The sequence below is a fragment of the Macrotis lagotis genome, chromosome 1 (genome assembly GCF_037893015.1).
Source record: "Macrotis lagotis isolate mMagLag1 chromosome 1, bilby.v1.9.chrom.fasta, whole genome shotgun sequence".
In the NCBI taxonomy this organism is placed as follows: domain Eukaryota; kingdom Metazoa; phylum Chordata; class Mammalia; order Peramelemorphia; family Peramelidae; genus Macrotis; species Macrotis lagotis.
In genome coordinates, this window is record NC_133658.1 from 91,016,487 (window position 1) to 91,020,791 (window position 4,305).

Genomic DNA, 4,305 nt, shown 5'->3' on the forward strand with positions numbered 1-4,305 from the left:
CTTTGGAGTTATGTTTGTCCATTGCATTGATTAGAATTCTTAGTGTTGTTATAATTCTTTGGTTTAAAATGTTGATATTGTATTTATTGTTTCCCTGATTCTACTCATTTCACTCTTCATTGTTATATAAAAATCTTCCCAGGATTAGATAAAACATGCCTCTTCATTTTTTCTTATCATAAAATAGTATTCACTTATATTCATACACCATAACTTGCTTACCTATTTGTCTAATGACTACCCCTTTATTTTTCTAATTCTTTTACACTACAAAAGAACTGTTAGAAATATTTTCAAATATATGGGTGCCTTTCTTTATTTTATCTCTGGAATAAAGTCCTATAATAGAATTTACCAAGCAAAAAAATGAAGTCTAGTAAACTTTTGCTTACAAGTTCAAATTTCTTTCCAGAATAGCTGCAACAGTTCCTAAATCTATCCACAATGAATTAATTCACTGTTTTACAAGAATTCCCAAAATAGTTGTCATTTAACTTTTTTCAACTTTGGAAATATGGTGTTAATACTAAATTGATAATCCGTTAATGTAATTTAGGAGATAACTGTGGAAGGAATGAGTTCTTCTTCCCTTTCCCTACTCAAATACCTAGAAAGTATCCATTATTAAGTACATAACTACAAGAGAGAGTGAGTTTAATACCATGTACCACAGATTGTGTTAGTCATCATGCCAACCCCCATAATTAAGTAATGCAGAATTTGAAGAACATCTATAATACTCACTACTTTTACATAAAAATTCACTCTATCACTTCCAGAAATCTTACTCCTTCACAAATTTGTGTGTCATCCTTGCACTGAGGCCATGCTATTCTCCTCTGTATTGTTCCAATGTTTTAGTATGTGAGCAGCCAAAGTGATCACAATGCTATCTAAGCAAGCACTCTCACCCAACCCCCACCTTCTAACTTTAGAAAGAGCAGTATAGATGTTCATGTCATTTAAAAGGTCAGAAGCTTAACTATAGGTTTTCCAGTTTGATGGAGCACCATAAGACCTTATCTAACTGCCCTGATAGTTATCCTAAAGTGCCTTACCATCTTTCACACCCTTGAATCCACTAGCAGCACCCTAGGCACTGTCACCTCACCTGTTCAGACATTCTAAAGACGTCTGACATTTGCCCTCCACTTTGCAAAGAAATCTTTGGTCTAGAGACTTTTGCTCTACCCTGAAACTTAAATATCTTTTCTCTTGATAAGTATGCGCTCCTTAAAAACTGGTCCATTATTTTTTTTCAAATTTGTATCTCCATTTGGAACTAAGTAAACTTTAATAAATTAATAAATTAGTTTCTGTTTATTGCTTTATCTCATCCTCATCAATGAATTTATTTTCACCATACTCTTTTCTCATTATTCAACTTCCTTGACTTTTGACCTATCACACATGTCCTTTCCTATTTTGGCTATTGAGATATAGCTATGCTACTTTTCCTTTTTTGGAGTGCTTCAATAGGTCTTCTTCTATCCACTGTTTTCAAATTAGTTTCTCTTACTTTTAAAGCTCTGTTCTCTTCTACCTTCTCTTTTCTCAATATTCTCTTTATCTGGTGATATCATCTAATCTTATACATTGGGAAGCTTAATGAGCAATTACTATCAAGATACCTATTCCATTAATAAGAAATTCTGCAAATTTCCATACCTTTCTCATCTTCTCCTGCTAAAAATTTCCACTTCTTTTCAGACTCAGATCAGATGTTTTTATTCCTATGAAACCCTCACTAATCCCTAATGTCTATCCCCAAACAAAAGAGACAGCCATAAATTCCATAGAATATTTTGTCTAGATGTAGACAAAAATCTAGACAAAATATTCTATAGCAATTATGGATGTCTCTTTCATTCATATATATATATATATATATATATATATATATATATATATATATATATTTATATGACTATGCATATATATATTCATGTATCTATAGATATGAATGAAGCAGAATATGATAAAACAAAGGTCCTTTGGAACTCATATATGCATGTTATTTGTCCACATATGTTCAGTCTGCCAATAAGTCAACTAGTATTTTAAATATCTATCATATGTTAAGTATTGTTCTACATTTTGGGGATAAAAAGAAAGACAAATGACTATTACTTATCCCAAAAAACTCACAATCAAACAACATAAAATTAACTGTGTACACCATAAATGGTCAAACTGTAATAAAAGCATGAAAAGTTTATGGTATCTGATATTGATCAAAGGTAATAGAATCAAGAGAACAGTCTACACATTAATAACAATAATGTGAGATGAACAAACTTGATGGAAGCAGGTCCTCTCAGCAATTCAGATAGCTAGGATAACTGTGTAAGATTGGCTATGGTCTGTGTTATCTCCATGCAGAGGAAGAAAACCAAAATAAAACATAGAGATAATCAAGTAAAGAATGATACCTGTAGATGATTGTATTTTATTTGTAAATGAGTTATCAGTCATCAAAACTGGGTGGTTAAGGTAGCAGGAAAAGAATTGTAGTTGCAGTTTTGAGATGGACAATCTTACACAAGCAATTGTAAAGTATCATTAGATCACAAATAAAAAGGATTATAAAAATCCCTCAAAAGTCTATGCTTTCAAGGAACTTTTAGTTTATTGGGCTATAGCTTATTCTCCCAATGAACCATAAAGTCTTTGAAGTTAAAATATATTTGTTTTTTCAACTTTTAATTCACAATACTCAGTACAGCAGTTGGTGGGTCTTCAATGAATGTTAATAATTGAATTAAATTTTAATTTCAAATCTTTTTGAAAATGAAAATCATCTGGGGAGGCTAGGTTGCACAGTGGATAAAGCACCGACCCTGGAGTCAGGAGTACCTGGGTTCAAATCCGGTCTCAGACACTTAATAATTACCTAGCTGTGTGGCCTTGGGCAAGCCACTTAACCCCATCTGCCTTGCAAAAAATAAAAGAAAATGAAAATCATCATTCAAAGTTGAGGAAACCATTGTTGCTTGGGGAATAGTCTGTATTGACAAAATACTCTGGTTGCAACTTGTAATTTCCTTCAGGAAACAACATAAGGTGTAAATTTTCAGTGTTAAAATTAAGATCACAGTCAGTCTTAATTATGAAGAAGTTAAGCAGCTAGAAGCCAGATGTGTCTAGGCAAGAAAAATCACATAGCCAATTTGATAATAAGAAATTAATTTCAACATTTATGATAAGATATAGCAATTTTAATTTTTGCTGCTTGCCTGTTGTAGAAGAAGCAATGTTTTTAGACTAATTTGCTACTCTGTAGAACTCTGGTTGAGTTTCTATTCTATAGGACGCAAGGAATACCTCATTAAACAATTGCTTTTAAAGTTAAAACAATTTCATTGCAATTTCTTCTTTATCTGTGTCATGAGATATCCCTTCAAGTCTAAAAATTTTCCAAAAAGTGAATTTATTGTTAACCAGTTTGTCTTCTTAAACCTAGGGAGATACCACTCAAAAGACCAAGATAGGGAAGGTTTAATCGAAGAGAGGAGAAACAAATTCAAAAAGAATAAAGACATAAGGTATTCTTATTTTTCCTTCTATCACTCCTTCACCAGAGATAATTTTCTATTCTTCATTTGCCTCAATCATTGACCCCTAAACATGATAGGACAGTGCAAGCATTACCTTCTCTGCATCTAGAGGAAATCATTCTGATTATGTACAAACATAAACTCTCTCTCTCTCTCTCTCTCTCTCTCTCTCTCTCTCTCTCTCTCTCTCTCTCACACACACACACACACACACACACACACACACACACACACACACACAAACCTGATTCAAGGAGACTCTCCTCCACTGGATTCTTCAGTTGTGGAAAATGGTCAGAAGCTATATTTATCAGAATGAGGGTGAATGAAAACCCTGGGAATTGAATGCTATCAGCTCACCCTTGGCTTCAGTTCCAGACACATCTCATTAACTTAATGAATTCAGGAAAAGGGGACTGGACCTTGCTCCATGGCAAAGTAGTATCAATGTATATGCAATGGTTCCCCAAAGGCTACTTTGTTCTGGAAACCAAGCCAAATCAGTGGACTGACCCACTTAAGGGAGACATTTTCCTGATGTGCAGTGGTGACTACATGCATTATAAATCCATGTTTTACACCTCAACTTGATTGTCACTGTAGTAAATGAGTCTTTTTATTCCTTCCTAATTGGTTTCCAGTGTCACCCTATAGAATTTCAAACCTCTTCCCTTCCTCAAGTTTCCCTCAACTCTTTCTGCTAAGAATCCTGATAGTATGGAGAAAATTGAGGTCATTTGACATGAGC

General features: G+C 33.6%; 1 non-coding gene across 1 annotated transcript; it reads right to left on the reverse strand.

The window, feature by feature from the left end:
- Positions 1 to 776: 776 nt before the first annotated feature.
- LOC141510564 (U6 spliceosomal RNA) lies at positions 777 to 885 on the reverse strand. Its single transcript, XR_012475029.1, has one exon. It is a non-coding gene; the product is annotated as a U6 spliceosomal RNA (small nuclear RNA).
- Positions 886 to 4,305: the final 3,420 nt, after the last annotated feature.